This window comes from Equus caballus, chromosome 6, assembly GCF_041296265.1.
Source record: "Equus caballus isolate H_3958 breed thoroughbred chromosome 6, TB-T2T, whole genome shotgun sequence".
In the NCBI taxonomy this organism is placed as follows: Eukaryota; Metazoa; Chordata; class Mammalia; order Perissodactyla; family Equidae; genus Equus; species Equus caballus.
This window is the reverse complement of record NC_091689.1, coordinates 13,724,934-13,742,336: the sequence shown is the minus strand read 5'-3', so window position 1 is coordinate 13,742,336 and position 17,403 is coordinate 13,724,934. Positions and strand designations below refer to the sequence as shown.

General features: G+C 38.3%; 1 long non-coding RNA gene across 2 annotated transcripts; it reads right to left on the bottom strand.

The window, feature by feature from the left end:
• Window positions 1-1,485: 1,485 nt before the first annotated feature.
• Window positions 1,486-15,920, bottom strand: LOC138924882 (uncharacterized). 2 transcript variants are annotated; one of them, XR_011440234.1, is made up of 4 exons: window positions 15,531-15,920; window positions 14,260-14,419; window positions 13,186-13,292; window positions 1,486-2,054 (listed from the first exon to the last, which is right to left on the bottom strand). It is a non-coding gene; the product is annotated as an uncharacterized lncRNA (long non-coding RNA). The 2 variants fall into 2 exon arrangements; XR_011440233.1 differs by having other exon boundaries at window positions 14,260-14,415; window positions 15,531-15,916.
• Window positions 15,921-17,403: the final 1,483 nt, after the last annotated feature.

The window sequence follows — 17,403 nt, the reverse complement described above, 5'->3', positions numbered from 1 at the left end:
TATGCTATGAGAGTGGAATACAATCTTAATAACTTGTATATTTTAAAGCAAATCTGATTTTTGTTATTATTATCTATGTTAATAAAACTATAAGTTCAAAATTTCCTGTTATTGTTACTCCAGTCTCCATCCTAGTATTTTAAAGGATTAGAAAGTGGGTATCACTGGCATTATTTCAAATCAAATATTGACATATACATATACTGAGCCAGCTCCTCTATTTACAAAATATAACTGGATATCGTACTCATGTCGTAAGAAAGAGAAATGAGACAGGAGGGAGGAAAGAAAAAAGGAAAGGAGGAAGAAGGAAAGAAGTGGGAGGAGGATGGTGGGGGAGAGAGAAGTAGAGAGAATGAAGAAAGGAAGAAAGGGAGAGAGAAGGAATTTTAACGCCCTTTAACATGCTAATTTAAAACTAAAGCTAGCCCTCTGCTGCAACCTGCTGACAGACTGGAGAACTGCATATGAGAAAACATTTAGTACTGGCAACAAATTTATTATAAATGCTTCATTTTAAATCCAACAATCTTCATAATTTTATTATAAATAATCCAATGGCTATGCCCAAAGAAGAGCATCCATGTTGTTTCTCAATTAGAAAACAGATTAACCCCTTGCAACAGAACATGTAAATATTGGAATATACTTCCTTATGTAGGATATAGATTGATATTCCACATCAAACTGTAATAACCTGGCTCCTAGCCAATCCCTGGTGAGTCACAGACTCATTTCAGAGAAGCTCATTTTCACGTAGGTAAAGCCATGGTGGAGACAGAGCCCGGATGGAAATCACTGTGTAAGAGGAGATCATGCTCCACATCGTTTTGGGGATCCAGATATGAGCTGAAGTTCTGAGACTACATCTGAATATTTTAAATACCTGAAAGTTTTGTAAAAAGGACAAAACATCTATTGTAAAATGGTCAGAAATTTGTTTCATGGAACTCTAGTGGAAGCTGACATGAGGCTTTGGGGTAAACTTGTTCTCTGTTCCAGCAAGGCTCGCTCGTGAATTCTCTCAGTCAAAACTCAAGAACTCACTCACTGGACATTGGCGAGGAGACCATGGGATGTTAAATACATATTTAACAATATAAAAGGCTTTTTAATTGGGAGACCAGGCTTTCTGTCAGGGATACACACACACAGAGAATTATTTTATAAGACTTTATGTTTTCACTAGTAGGCTGAAGGGTAAGAATTTACAGCTTCTGGAACAGGGGAAAATAAGCATTGAAGAGGAGAAGCTAATCTTGGTTGGAAAGGTACCCATGGAGGTGATGGTGCTCAAGACATCGGAGAAGAAAAGCGCCTAAGACGTCTGGTCCCTGGCTATGGGAGCAGCAATTTGACACTGACTTAAGTTTTCTTTTCTGTGTTGCAAGCTCTTTACCATATCTTTAAATTTTCAGCTCAGACTTAATTACTGCAACTAGTTTGTCTTAGTTTCTAGTATTAAAAAAAAAACACTTAGAATAAAAATTTAGAAAAAATATTTTAATGTAACAGGTTAAGCATGACTTCTGAATTTTTCCTTAAATTTAAGGATGAAATGTAAAGTATGTGAGAACCTTAAAGATGAATGAGGGAGTCACAGATTAGAAGTTGGGTGGAGAATGACTTCATTTTAAGAAAAAAAAAAAAAGGCAGAGAATAATCTTTGGGGTATAATAAAAGAAAGAACTCTTAATGACAAAGGAGCTCTTGGTGGCTTTGGAGAGTGAGAATTTGAATGAGGTTTAAAAATCCTCTTATTCAGAAGAAGTGTAATATAATAATACAAACAATAAATCATTTAATGACTAAGTAGTCTGTCCATTCTTGAATTAAGCTCTTAACAATCCTCGCAAAGAATCCTGTGAGATACCTTATTATACCCGTTTCATAGAGAAGAAAACTGAATCTTGGAAAAGCAACACTCATGCCTTAACCTCAGTATCTACTCAGCAACATTTGCTGTAGTAATGCGAGGGCCATACTGGTTGGTTTTCTTGAAAAGAACATGGAGTCATTCTGGATTTTTCCATAAGACATTATCATCTCAGGTCCTTTAAAAAAATAAGAGGAGAAATATATATATAATATATTACACAATTATATACATATATAACTGCTTCTAGCACTATTTGGAATAAGGTTGTGATACACGAATGACTATAAATATATAAATGATGTTATTTGGTCTATCAATTGAAATATTATATTTCCTATAATTAAGCTTAAGAAAACTATACCACTGTATCAGTGGTAAAACAGAATAAAATGGTAAGAAACAATTCAAAACTATTTTTAGACAATGATTAATATTTGGTGAAATATTATCTTTACATAAACATGGAAAACACATGAAAGGGAACAGGCCGATAGTTTTATAGTTTTATCCTCTTTCTCAAAATGTTCCTTTATGTTATAACGTTTGCATAATAAATAAACATATGCATAGGCATCAGTTCAGATCCTCTGAGAAGAGATCCATCGGGAGAATGCCTATAAAGGATGAAGATGAAGACCCAGGGTAGGCAGGCAGAGGTTTTAGACAGTGATACAATTCCGACACCTGTGAAAAGAAGGAGAGTGGGGAAGGAAGGAGGGTTGGTAGGAAGAATCTCAGGCTGCTATGTCATTCTAAGAAAATTTGGACCATACTAATGGGGCGTTCTTCAGTTCCAGTCACCCATTGGAAGAGTCTCATGTTTGGCAGGAACACGCCTGGGCACTCACTGGCATTCTTTGCCAGAGAAACAACCCAGGGGAAGTGTCGCTTCAGCGTGAACGTAGTGATGGATCTGAAAGGGCAGCTGGGGCTCTCACTCACCTGTTCCCCAGCTGAAGACCTGAGCTGTGCAGTCATGGCCACAGTGGGCATATACATTATAAAATTTGTGCTGCTTCTTCTAGCGTAGTTTTTTCCTTTATATCTTAGACCTATTACTACCATGATTACGCTCCACCCCAATGCTTCTGGGTCTATGTTCCTTTCTCCGACACTTTCAATCAAAATTAGCAATAGTATAGTATATTGTGTGCCAGTGATTTTCTATTCTCTGAAGTTTTTTGTCCTGTGACCTGATATCTTAATTGAAATGGTATGTCATTTATTAAAAATGACAATTCCCTAAGCCTATCCAAAAGAGATTTGGGAAAAGAACCACTGAGTCAACTGGAAAAGAAAAAAAATGTAAAAAAAAAATCAAGAAATCAGCTGGAAATAGCCCATGTCAAGGGCTTAGGAAGCCCACAATGTAGGGAGGAAAACATCTGTCTCCTATTATATCCAAACTCTGATATTTCCAGTTTACAGAAATCTCTTTCTTTCACTATTTTCAGGTAAGGGAGAATTTCTATGCTCCTTGAGTTCTGTAATAATCTCCTGCCAGTAATCCTGGTTTCAGGAAAGTGACGTAGAAAGCACATTACATATCACAAGCTATTATTTCTTTAAATCTGATAAGGCGGCTCATCCACATGCACACGATTTCTCTTCTCCCCTCTGAATAGGGAATGACCCGTAATGAAGAGGGGAACCCCACAAGCTTTTTAATCTAAAACTCACCTTAAATACCTGCCAAGTATCTTAAAATACTAGATGCAAAAAGCAAATGTAATCATTTTCTCCTTCTTTTAATTATTATTCACTTTAGAGAAATATTTCCTACTTAAAATAATCCTAATCGATGGTCGAATAACTAGTCTTCTTTCTTAGTTAGATTGTATCAAATAGAGACAGAAGCTCTGCAGTTCCCGACACCAGAAAAGCCCATCCAGGGAAATTAGCCAATTTCTAGGACCAGGTGAAGGGACATGGGTCAAATTAGTCATATACCTGAATGATCTGTGAACCTCCAAGTGTTTATAAATGTATGCTAAGAAAAAAGTCATTATCTGCCAATGGATTTGGTCCACTCCAAAAGGGAAATATGCACTGGCATGCTCAAGTGACAGTAGTTGCCCTTCCACTTGATACACCAATGATGTCACACAATGTCCAACATTGTTCTTTGATAAAGGAAGTTGCCAGTTGCTCACTATGCTTTCTCTTTAAGCATAACATTTGCTGTTAATTTTGAAGGTAGTTTTACAAGCTTCTTGACAATAATGTGACTTGTGCCTGTTTTTGTGGTGAGAAATGAAACCTCAGTGGTGCCACCTGTAGCTTTTGTCTGTTTCCTTCATTTAGAAAATGTTGATTGATTTGCCAGAGAGGTCACTATGCAGTTCTGTGGAAACAATTCATAAGAGAAGAATTCAAGCCACTGCTTATCCAAGTTCATAATAGAGAGAACAATGGGAATTAGGAGAAAGGGAAGAAATGTGCAAATTGCCCATATTTCAGTTCAATTTTTCTTTTTCAGCTGCTTGTACAAGGTCTTCACACTTGCAAGTTCACTTGTCATTGTCAAGTTCGAATGTACAGACTCCATGTTCACTGGAGTCCTGGGCACTCTTTGTGTATATAGCACAATTTTTGCTTGTAAATACTATTTTCATCACAGCTTTTATATTTCATCTAATTAATTTTATAGGTTGATTCATCTTTGAGAATTACGGTACAATGCCAATAAATAGCACCTATCAAAAAATGAAAAATTATAAAATATAAACTAGAATGAAGATGACCTGGAAAGTGTATTAGTTGAGTTAAACTTTCCCCTGTTATCTGAAACCATAACGTTAAGCGTGACTTACTAGCCAATGTGGTCCTTGCAGTGCATGCTCAGCCTTTAAGAACGGAACTATTAAAAATGTAAGTGGATGTCTATTAACATCACAAAGAATCTTACATCTCAATGTTGTTAAATGTGTATGAAAAAAAGATTGTGTCGTATTTTCTTCTTTAGAGAATAAAACTTTTGTGTCGCTTTTGATAGAACAACTGGAACAACCATTGGCCCGAGACTCCTGTTTCAGTAGTACTGCTGTAGAGCAATTGCTAATCTTGGACACTTCATGTATTAAGAAAAAAAGTGGCCCAGAATAGGGATTTAAAACTTTTTTCTTAGCAGATGCATCACTTAGACTACTTTTGGCTGCCTGATTAAAATGCATTAAACAATAGGAGCAGATTAAGAATTTTCACATAAAGACAAAGTCAGAAATAGGTTACATCAGGGTCTGTTCAAAAATTAGTGAAGACACAGCTCTGAGCTGCTCCTCTTGGCCTTTACTTCACTGGTTAGCGAGATGGCTATGCTGGCTGAGAGCATTCCATCCTCACAAGACATAGCCAAAGCTGGAAGAGGGGACAAAGCTCTCTCCTTACAAATCACTCTTTGTACCAGGGCAAAAAAATCTCTCGCAGAAGAATCCTAACAGATGTCCGTCTCTTTATATCTTCCTGACAATAACAGGATCATTTGTCTACACCAACCCAAATTACTGGCAAAGTAGGATGGGAGTATCCCAATTAGTTTAGGCCAATCATGACTCATCTCTTTTACTTGTGAACATTGTCCAGCAATAGCGGTAAAAAGCTGAAGTTCTTATACCAAAGAGAAATGGAGTTTGGCAAACAGCTTTCAGTGTAGGCAACGAAGTGTGTCTCCCACAGCAGACAGCAAGTTTTCAAATATTTTGTAGATACCCCAAATATAAAAATGCAATGTATGAAACAGATGAAAGCAGAGTCGCTTCAATGGAAGGAGAGTGTGGAAGGAGAGCGTGGAAGGAGCATGTGGACAGAGTCTCAGCTGCTCCATCAGCTCTTCTTCCCTGCTGTGGCTCCTGAGGCTTGTCTGCTCAACCCTGAGGTACACTTTGAAAACCACTGTCCTAGGAATTGAGTGACTACCCAGAGAATTAAATGGAAAACGCATTTGAGCAAATGAGATTCATCTCCAGAATGCAAAGATGGTTAACTTAGAAAGTGAGTTAATATATGTTGTCATATGTATATATAAATAAGAGAATGATAAAAACAAATTCCTGAGTAGCATTCCTTAGTGGAATATATAGAGCTGAATTCATCTTGAGATGACTTTTGTCCCTTTATATACTTTACATACAACAGCAAGTGACAAAAGGCAGATCCAAATCTCCATGTTGAAAGAGTAGAAGCATTCCTGAACAAGAGAAGCATATTTGGAACTAATTCATCTGGAAGACTGGTCTCTATAATTAGAAAACAGTATAATTCTATACATATCAGTGAGGAGGAGGTAAATTTTCTTATCTATAGATGATATCATTGACTAACTAGAATACTCAGATTCACGCTCTAAGAATAAATTTGACCTGAACCATGAATGACCCAAATGGAAGAATCCCCTTCCTTACTCTTTGAACTCTCTTTTCATCACCTTCTTAAGCACTCACGGACGGATATCTTTTAAAACATTACGAATTAATTGAATGAGTGGATATTTGTATAGCAAGACCTACTCAACCAGTTCTTAAAGCAATGACTTGCAGATAGGAAATGGTATTTGAGCTGATATTATTTTGGAGGCTCTTGCTACTGCCAGGGCAGGGACTAGAGTGATAGCAAAAAGATGGAGGACAATAACAAATTTGGGATATATCTGGAATGTGGGGTTTTCATAGTTTGTCCCCAAAGTATACTCTAAGACAAAGATTCAAGTGTAAGTAGTCTATTTGGAAGATAGGGGCCATACAAATGAGCACTGGGTAGTAAAATAAGGAAAGGAAGACAGTCAGTAATGGCGAGTTCTTAAACCAACTCCTAGAATAGGCAACCAGAACTATTGTCATGGGAAAATTTCAAGGAACATTTCAGAGTTATTCTACTGGCAGAGTTAGGGATCTGGAGTATTTATACACCAATTCCTGAGAGTCATTGGCTGAGGACTGCTGTGGAAAGGGTGGGAGAAGGTGATGCTATACCCTGAGGACCTCCAACTACTTCAAGTGTGGGCAGAATGGCCTTCCATGATTCCGAGGAAAGCCTCAGGCTTAGAGAGGCAGATACTAGCTGCTGAGACTTGATTGAAGCACACTGAAATGGAAGAGATGTTCGAGATCAGAGATGGGTGCAAGAGTTAATAAGGACTAGTGATAGATTGTACTGGGAAGTGAGGGACTAAGACAATTCAAGGGTTAGTCCTTGGCTACCATGTGACCATTGGGTTGATTATATCAAGATGGGGAGGATTGGTGGATGATCAATAATGTGACAAGCAAATCTGACAGAGGGACAGTCGTGTGGGGCTAAACACACATGACATAGCCCCAAGGAGACTCATAGAAATCTTTGTTGGCACTGTGAGAAGGGCTAAGATTTACTGAGGTCATGTGTGGCTTCCTATTATCATGATTTGAGTATTATTCAAAATATGATCTTATTCATAGCCACTGAAGAATGATACCTAGAAATACGATTTACATAATAACAAGATTGCTTGCAGTTTATAATCACCAGAATTCTGTAAACTACGGAGAGAAAGGAATACATAAGCTAGACGTGAACATCTATAAAATCAGCAGCAACATTCAATTTATCTGCCACACTGTAATCAAACTATATGACAGTGGCCCTCACATTTTCTTGGCTTCTCAGCAATCAAATGTTAAATTTGGCTTACCTCATGGGCATGATATCAAATTAAATTAAATCATTAAATTTAATAGTTTCAGTTGACATTCTTTGGGGTAATCTTCTAGAAAGAGGTAATCTTGAGGGCTGTGAAGCTGCTGCTTTACAACTTTTCAAATGAGGCCATAAAGCCCATGAAGTTGTCAACCATATCTGAAATATAAACCACTCATAGGCAGGAAAAACGAAAACAAAGGTTCTTCCCTCTAATAAAAACAAAAATCCTTGCCTGGGCCTCTCAGTCATGAAACAATCCAATTTACATGAAAAATAAATAAAAAAGAAAATACCACAGAATTTTCTAGCAATATCTTCAGCATAGCCTTGAAACACTGTCTCTAGTTATTTTCTCCTCTCCTCCTTTTCAATATATCAGCTGACAGCTAAAATTGGCCTACAAACCGCCTCTCATTTGACTCCTCTCTGACCCAATTCAGGCTCCCGAGTGGGGGAACAGAGAAGCAAAGCCAGCATTCGATATTTGTTTACTTCTTTGTGCCTCAGCACAAATGATACCACTAGAAAGTGTCTGGGGAATAATGTTTCTTTGTTATGGTGTAGCCTGCACACCTGCAGGGTCAGTGCTTGCATTGTTTTGTGGTTTTCTCATACGCCAGACCAGATGAGAAAGCAATTTTTGTTATTGCTTTGTGATACAATATGCCAACCTATTCTTATGCCCAGAAAATGGGAGTAGAAATGTGTGTGCCTCTAAGTGTGTATTTCCGAACTCTAGGCGGTTGTTCATTTTTTTCCTGTTTTACATTTTCTAGCAGATGTTGATTAGGAAAATTCTGGACTGAAACGTTCATCAAGTTGCTGTGGGATCCCATCAGTAAGTGCTGGTTTCACCATGATGCTATGAAAAGTTGCTTCTTTAAGAAAATTATTCAGAGAATTTTAATGAATTTTCCGCCATTCTGTGGGACTATTTTTCCCTAGTTTCTCTCTTTGTGGTTGACCAAATAGAAAAATTTTAAGCTGTAACAAAATTATCTGGAAAACTGCTATCAAAAGATTAGATTGAAAAAGTTGTTGATTTACTCATCTAATGAAGCAGTACGTATTTTGAACAGTGTACAGGCATATATGAGTACAAAATTTATTACCCAAAATACTGCAGTTTATTTTGAAGCTCACTGGACATGAACCAATTATAGTTAGTATGCTGAAGGCAATAATGGTAAATAAGAATCCAGAATTACTGTATTTCTGTGGACGACCATATAGTGTTCTACAAGGCCATCCTGATTATGGCACAGGGTACAGTGTGGGGTTCCAGGGGAAATACACAAGCGCAATCCTCCCACTCTTATCAGCAGACAGAAATTAAATTTGGCTTACCTACCAGTGTTGGGATACAGTCTTATCCACTCCTAGAGTCTGAACATTTCCTTTCTGCATTTGATTTCCGTGCTGTAAATTACTTGCTTCTCGGGGGCACTGAGAATTAACAGTTGTCATATTTTTGGCAGTTTTGGAGAGGCACCAGGAAATACGATCTCCCATAATCTAGCATTGACTGCCAACATTTATACCAAGCATTTCATAAACAGTGAAACATCTATTTCATTCGTACCACTATTGGACTATCTTGGGCCTTAGGGACTTGTGGATCACAGATGTGACAGAAATCAGATTTCAATAGCTTTTGAAAGCAAAATGTTCCTTTTTATGGGTAGAAATTCCTAGTGTGTATTTCTATAACTCCTTATAAATGTTTTAAAAGACAAGTAGCAATTATTTGAAAGCAATTCTTGATTTTGCTGAGGATATTCAATACCTATGACCCTCTACTTTATTAGGAATTACTCTGCCTTTATGACATCATAAAGAAAAAATTCATAAGACGCAGTTGAATGTCGTAGCAGGGAAATGGGCTTGGCATCAGACAGAGCAAAGTGTAATTCTGGACTCTCACATTTAAGAGTTTCTTATCCTTGGGCAAGATACTTAAACTTTGAGAATTTTCAAACCTTCCAGTTTTTTAATCTGTTTTTAATATTTAACAAGTTTAAGAGGATGGTTAAATAACAATACGTGAAATCATCCCACGTACTGAAAGCGTCAAGTTCATGCATTGTAAAGACAGAATACAAATGGAATGTGTGCGCATGCGCGAGTACGCACGCCCTTCGCTGACGGCTACCGTTTCTGCATTTAAAGGAGAGGGTTGCCGCAGGACAGGTACTGCAGTTAGAAAAGGCAGGTACTGCAGTTAGAAAAGGCAGGGCCTGCGGCATAACCTGAAATGCAGTAGTGAGAACAGAGGGAACTAAACTGCTGTGTAGAATCAAGTTTAAGGAAAGAAGGAAGGGCATCTTTTTGAGCTCAAGATGTTACTTTCATGTAAAAATGATTTGAGGATTCCTGGGCGTGGGCTGGAGAGCTAGGAGACGGTGATCGCTGAAAGTGGGGACCTGATGAGACAGAAACAAAGGAGGCTCTGAATGAACCCCGGCCATAGCAACTGGAAGTAAGATGTGGCCTAGGGGATGCAGACAGCTGAAATTAATGATCTTCCTGTGATGAAGTTCAACATCTGGACTTTAGAAACAACCATGTCTGTTATGCAATTTTAATGATTTCCCATTGGATAATTTAATTAATTCCCTGCCACCGACCACCCTCTGGTGTTCAGTAAAGGTTTATCAACCACTAATTTCATGCTGCTCTTACATTAATGTAACCTTAAGGATTAAAGAGAAGGAGTTATGACCATGTTGGGACAGGGAGAGGGGTCCAGAGGACTGGATCACAAGGAAGATACAGCGCTGAGATGGCCAGGCGCTGTCGAAGAGTCCAAGAGCAGCTGGGATTAAAAATTCAGTGTCACAGACCACAAACATGATGTGAAAGCAACCTTGGAAATTTTCTAGCTATAGTTAAAAGAAGATCGAATGTCTTACATTTACATCAGGGTGAGACTCATCACTTTGTACATTAAAAACAAAGACAACCCCCAATTTCCCAATTTCAAGGGCATTCCAGTCATATAAAGTGTTAGTAAATTTAAATTTATAAAACTGGCTTGAATTAGCTCAGAAGTAAGAAACCAAAAAGCATCTGCAATTAAATTGACTTAATAGACCTCATTTGGTGCTATTCAAATATTGTGTTTCAAGGGTTAAGGATCCACGTATGAGGCAATTATATAGAAGGGGAAAGAAAAAGGAAACCAAATTATATTGAGCCCCTCCTGTGTGCCAGGCACCTTCGGTTGTCTCATTTTGTTCTTAAATGGCAGGGCAGGGATGAAAACCTGGGTCCTTCGACTGTCCCTGGCCTGCATTCCAGGTCTCCCCAGCTAACTAGCAACTTCCCGCATCAGAAAAGGGAGGCTAGTGATTCAGCATCAAAAGTGCACACGGATACTTTTAATCTATTATAATTGCTCCCAGAGAAGGAGAGTTTAACTTCATTTACGCAGCCTTAATTCTCCAGGAGCTACTAACATCCCTACTATATAAAATGTAATAAATTTTCCAGTTTAAAAACAGTGCTTCATCATTATGAAATACATTAGCAAACATTTATTAATATCTGAATTGCACATAATAATGATCGTATTTATAGAATACTTACTAAATGCCAGACGCTGTACTAAGTGCTTTACATAGATCACATCATTTAACGCCCAGAAAACCCATAAAGTCAGTATTATTATTTTCCCCATTTTACATTTGAGGACATTGAGAGTCAGAGGGTTTAAGTAATTTGCCAAAGGTCACACAACTAATAAGGCCACACTTAGATCAGGGAGTCCCAGTGGAGAGCTCACACTTTTAATCAACATACTATAACACGTCCCACATAAAGCTTTACTGGGTGCTGGGCACAAAGCCTAGACTCAGTCTTTCTTCTGTGAAGCAAAATCTACACCAAATAAAAGAAAAGTGGTATTTTGTAGATATTCACAAAAACATAGGGAACAGAAGAAAAGAAGAGAATGTGAGAGACCTGAGCTATTACAGAGTTCTCCATCTCCATGCCCCCGTGCTCCCCCAGCGACCATGTCTCTGCAAGAAGACTAGAGGAGATTACATAACTAGCCCAAGGTCACCCACCCAGAGCCAAGTGTCTCAACTTTCAGGCCAAAGGAACTTCCACTACATACCACCAGCCCTGATAGAACTTAGGTCCCTGCAGAAATCCAAACAGTAGATCATTTTTTCCAGAACTGTCTTCTTTTGGAGTTAACTTTGTTTTAGAGAAAGTTCCAGCAACCTTCGCTTTAGAAAAGTTTGTCAATGAAATTGGTGATTAATGGGGTCCTGATTTTCCTACGTACGTTTGTTAAAGAGAAAAACCGTAGGCCCAAAGTGGAGTCACTTGTGCTAAAGCCCATGACACCAAATCTAGATTTAATACCTAACCTAAGTGCAGTTGTAACTTTCCCCAGAAATGTAATCTTAATCAGCCAGTCTGGAATTTTCTGGTCAGCATCAATGAAGTAATCTGTCAAGTGGGCCTTCTCCATCCCCCAGAGGAAGAGGTAATCTGCTTGATAAAACCCTTGCTATTCCCTTCCCCCAAAGAGAATGAATCTTGGCTCAAAGTAACCCTTTCTTTTCTTTTGCTAATAGCTCCCTTACCCTGCTTCTTCCTATAAAACTTTCCGTTTTGTACAACCCCTTGGAGCACCCTTCTACTTGCTGCATGGGATGCTGCATGACTCATGAATTGGGTAATAAAGCCAACTAGTTTTTCAACTTTACTCCATTGAATTTTGTTTTTCAACACTTTAATATAATTATAATTTTAATTTTAGGTCTTGACTTGCTTATGAAAGTGAATACAATGGTTCGTTTCTTTTTTCTCCTCCCAAGGTATGATTTTACGATACCAGGCTCTATTATCAACTCTATCAAGGCTCTAAATGGTATTATTGTGTTTAAAAAAAAGAAAATTCCCTCTGGAGTTACATTTTTACTTTTAGGTAAGATGGCAGTTTGATGCAAAGTTTGATTGAAAATCTTCTCCCCGTAATATTTAATAAGTTGGTACAGAATCTTTGTTGCACATTTAAAACTTGAGTCCTGGAGTATTTCTACTGGGGTCTGTGGGTCACGGAATCTGACTTTTCATTAAGGGTTCATCAGAGAATTGTTTAAGCTCATCCTACTTGCAGAGCTTCTGCACATGCAATATAACACCACCAGTAGAATGACCGTGGATATGGATAATAACTATTGGATATGATGTTATCCAACTAACCTTCCAAACTTAACAACCCTTATGTTATATTTCCTTTCATCTCCTGCATTTCTTGACATGTTACAAATCAATCCACACAGTAGGTTAAATATTCAGAAAGTGAAAGAATAAAAGGTACACTTCAATTTAATGAGGCTATTTTGTGCCTCTTTGGAGAGAAAGCAAGGTGGGGAAAAAAAAAGTAGACCATGTCTCCTCTAATGTCAAATACTAGAGATTGCTAATTGTCCTCTAAAATTCATACCCTCCTTCATCCAGAGTAACAAAGTTTAAGGTCACACTTGGCTGCCAATTTAGAGATAACATTTCTCAACCTTCCCTGAGGCTAGATGTGGTTAGGTGATTAAAGACAACAGGACTGAATATAAGTGATGTTTCTGGGTGATCTTCAACCTAAAACACAAGCCACTCACCCTGGAGTTCCTCTTCTTCCACTTTGTTCTGTAAAGTAGACACAACTGTGACCCAGCCTCAACTATGCAGAGCCACCATTCCAATCTGGATCATTCAACTCATGACTCTTAAATGAGAAAGAAAGAAATACTTACTCTGTATTTGAGGTTCATTGTCGTGTGAACTTAGTCTTTTCCCTAACTTTACTCTAACAATAAGGGGCTAACTCCTGAATTCCTGTAACCAATCAGGCATGTGCATGACTCACTATTTTTATCAAAAGTAATTATAATTTTTTTATGCAAAATTTAACTTTCTTTGGCATTGTTAAATAACTACATTCCATATCATATGTGAGAAATTAAAATGAGAGCAGAATGAATTATTCAAAGTTTATATTGTCATAAAATCACTCTTTCAACTACTCTAACGCTTTTACTGTCAAATGATCTCTTTACTCCATGTTAGTATAAAAAGAAGGATTTTTTTAAAAAAAAAAAAAAACAACACTACTCAGTAAATGAACCAAATTATTACTTTGACCAAATAAAAAGAAAAAGTGTAAAGGGAGAAACCTGTGATATTGCTCCAAACTATTAATTGTTTGTTTTTAAAAGATAAGTTTAAAATGACAAATTTTATTGAAGTAAAATCATTTGAAGCTCATCATTCATGTGAAAGTCTGAAAACTGTGCATGTAAGTCAATAAATATACCTAGTGGGAAACTGAAGCAGGACAAAGAAACTGATGCTGTAGCTTTGCCATGCTGATTTTATTAGCAGTAAAAGTTCTTACTTTTCTGCCTATCAGACTAAGAGGTTATTTTTGTAATTTTATACATGTAAAGAAATCAGACGTATATCATGAAAGTAACTAAAGCTAAACAATCCTACTATTGAGATTATTCAAAGGTAAACATTTCACCAAATAAGTAAAAAGGTCTTGATACTATGACACCATCAGGGTCACTTCAAGGTTAAAGGTGACTTTCTTATGTATGAATTTCAAAGGAAAAAATAAGTTATGCTCCACCCATGAAGTGTATTATCAACAAAGTATTCGTATTTTATCCAGATTTTTGTTTGATCTTTACCTGAATCAATATGGGAATGATGCCAAAACTCATACTCTCAAGTTCGTGTGACCGATCTGCAATAAGCCGATCACTGAGATGCTGGTGCTTGGAGACAGAGAAAGGTTTGTCTGAAGTGTCCAAAAGCAGAGGGCAGAAGGATAGGTTTTCTCAAATCTGCCTTAACAAAGAAGAAAGCAGGGAGTTCTATAGAGCTAAGGGGCTTGGTAGGAAGAGTTTTGGAGAGACAAAGGGGAAATCCATGTTTCTTTCACTCCAGATAAGCTCTTGGGCAATCAGACTTCTGGGCCTCAGTGGCAGCTTGGGCTGGTTACCTGGTGATCGAAACTTCCTTAGAGGCATTCTTTTTCCTCTGTAAAACAAGCTCGTAAATCCTTGAGACCCTTGAGTCACCCCTCAGGTTAAACAAGAAAATAGCAAATTAACATGATTAACTTATTTTCATCTGCCTCTGTGTTGGGAGCAAGGTTGAAGGGTAATCATGTTTTTATTGAATATTTATAGTAACCCTCAGGTACCCAGCTTCAGGAATAAGTTTACATGATTTTTAAAAATTGTTTGCTTGCTAGACAAACCAATCTGACTCCAAAATTGCCAAAGTGATGAGGCTGGCATAGATTAAAACTATGTAAGGAAGTAGAATAATATGCTGGTTGTAAGTTTCAATGCTGAACTAGTTGAACTTCAGTCCCACTACCTTCTTGCTGAATGATCTTGAGGAAGATTCATAGACACTCTATGCCTAAATATCTTCAATGATAAAATAGGCAGAATAATAGAAGTAATCTGTTGTGGTTGTGAAGGGAAATTTAATGAATTCCAATAGAGTTTAACACAATGCCTGGTCCACAGCTAGTTTTCAATAAATATTCCTTATTTTACTACCACTAACAATGTCTATTTATACCCCATTTCTCACATAAATTTCTAAAATAATAGTACCTTTTCAAAACTAGACTGATTATTACATCCAATAGAGGCCCTCTCATAATGTCACCAAAAACCTGAAAGAAAAGTAAGAAAGAATACTCCTGTTTTGTTTGATAGCAAGTTATGCTCAGAGGCTTAAGATGGGCTTTGCCAATAATTTACTTAACACAGATTCACTAAGGGAATTATAATAATGTCACAAGCCAATGGCATACAGGATAATGACTCTTAATAAGACAATAAAGAAATAGCATACTCCAAATCGATGATAGATTAATCACACTATTGCTTCAGGCTAAGGGGAGATGAAAGAAATAAAGTCCAAACTTAGTTTGAGTTACCTTTCCATGAATTGGTTCTTGGGAGAGTTGTCTTAGCCAACCAAGAGCTGACTTGCAGATGCTGGAACAAAGTGAAAGTCTCCTGTTGCTAGAGCACCTTGCCAGGGAAGGAAGGCACTGGTGTTGGTGGGCAAGATAATCTCCTTCATAGGCCACTGCATGGTTTTCACCACTGCTGGTAAAGAGTCACCTTACCCTGGCAGGAGCTAATGCCCCCAGGTCTTCGGAGAGCTATTAGCAAAGAGTTGCCTTCCCAGATCAACACTCTTGGGTAAGTCCTCACAAAGTTCTGGTATTTAAAGGCTAAATGTGCCAGAGCTATAGCTGCTTCTCCACATCTTCTTATCAATAAGCCCCAAGCAGTGCCCATCATCAGCTGCGCTACTGAGCGCTGATCCATGACAACAGATGTCGATGACAACATCCTGACGCAGCTTCTTCAATGTAAACAAGGCACTCTTAGATCAAAACAACTCCACTTAAGTCATAACAAGGAGTTGGAATCGTATCAAACCGATACACGACTACCACCCCTCCCCCGAAAAAACCCTAACAACAATGAAAACTAAAACTGACAGACACGATCATCCAAAAATCTACAGTAATCAGCATTCTTTGAAAAACACGTAAAGTTGGATTCATGAAATACTCCAGCTCATTCTCAAACAACTCGTCTGAGAAAATATGGTAAAACATGCAGCTTGGTTTTGCCTTCATCCTCTTGCCACTGCCTCAGAAGCATGTGACAAGAAGAAAGACAATGAGGCGGAGGAGGAGCTGGAGGAGGCAGCGAAGGAGGAGAACGGAAATAAATACAAAGCTGGACCTGCAGCCATTTCGCAGGGCTGTGCTGTGCTGTCGCACAAGTCCATGGTGCGCCATTGGGGTTAATCACACTGCAGTCCACGTGGAGTGGTGCTCCAAGGGGACTGGGAAGTTGTGCTCTAAAGGGTTCCGTTACTTTTTGAAGTTGTGCAACACAGTAACTGGGGCTTACCTTTGACCCCCCAGGAACTGCTCTGTTAGTCAGAGTGCATTTTCCCTCCCTCCTTTCACCTCCTCCTTTACTCCTGTCACCTTCTGTTAGTCCCACACCAGAAATATCCGAGAACAGCTGGGCAGACAGCAGAAGAAAGCAGAAGAAAAATAATGCCACAGTGTATTCTTGGGGCGATCACCCCTGGAGCTGAAGTGCTCAGAAGCACTTGGGTTTGGAGCTGGCACTGAAAAGAGGACATGCTCTGGAGTGTGCCACTTCCCACCTGGCCCATAGTTCCAAAGGACTACACTATGGAGATAGAAGAAGACTACTGCTCAGGACAAAAGTAAATGCTACTCTGATTCCATTAGAAGTAGAGGCGAGTGCACTACCTGTCCCCCATTCCAGCTGGAAGTGAAAAGCTGATAAATGCACACTCACAGGAGACAGAGAGCCAACGATGTGCAATCCACTTGATCTCTCTCTTCACATACTCAATGTGGAAAGGGTTTTCCCTGTTTAATGATAAATAACAGGGAAATAATGGGTAGGTGTCATAAAACAGAATCTATGGAAAAAATGCTGTAGAATGAAGTAACAATGACACTGAAGGATCCAAAAGAAGTTGGCATCCTCGGATAAAATATACTAAGAAAAGAAATCCAAGGACAGGAAAGAAAACAAGATAGCATGATAAGGAAGATGGACGAAATAAAGGAGGATTTCTCAAACACTGACACAATATAGGGATGACAAATTAAATTGAAGCCGAATTGATGCTGTTTTAAATGAAATCAATATCGTGGGGGACAAACATGAGCCATTCTCCTAGTATAAAGATGAAAAGGACAAGGAGAAAACAATGAGGTGAGAAAAGAGAAGCAAAAATGTGGA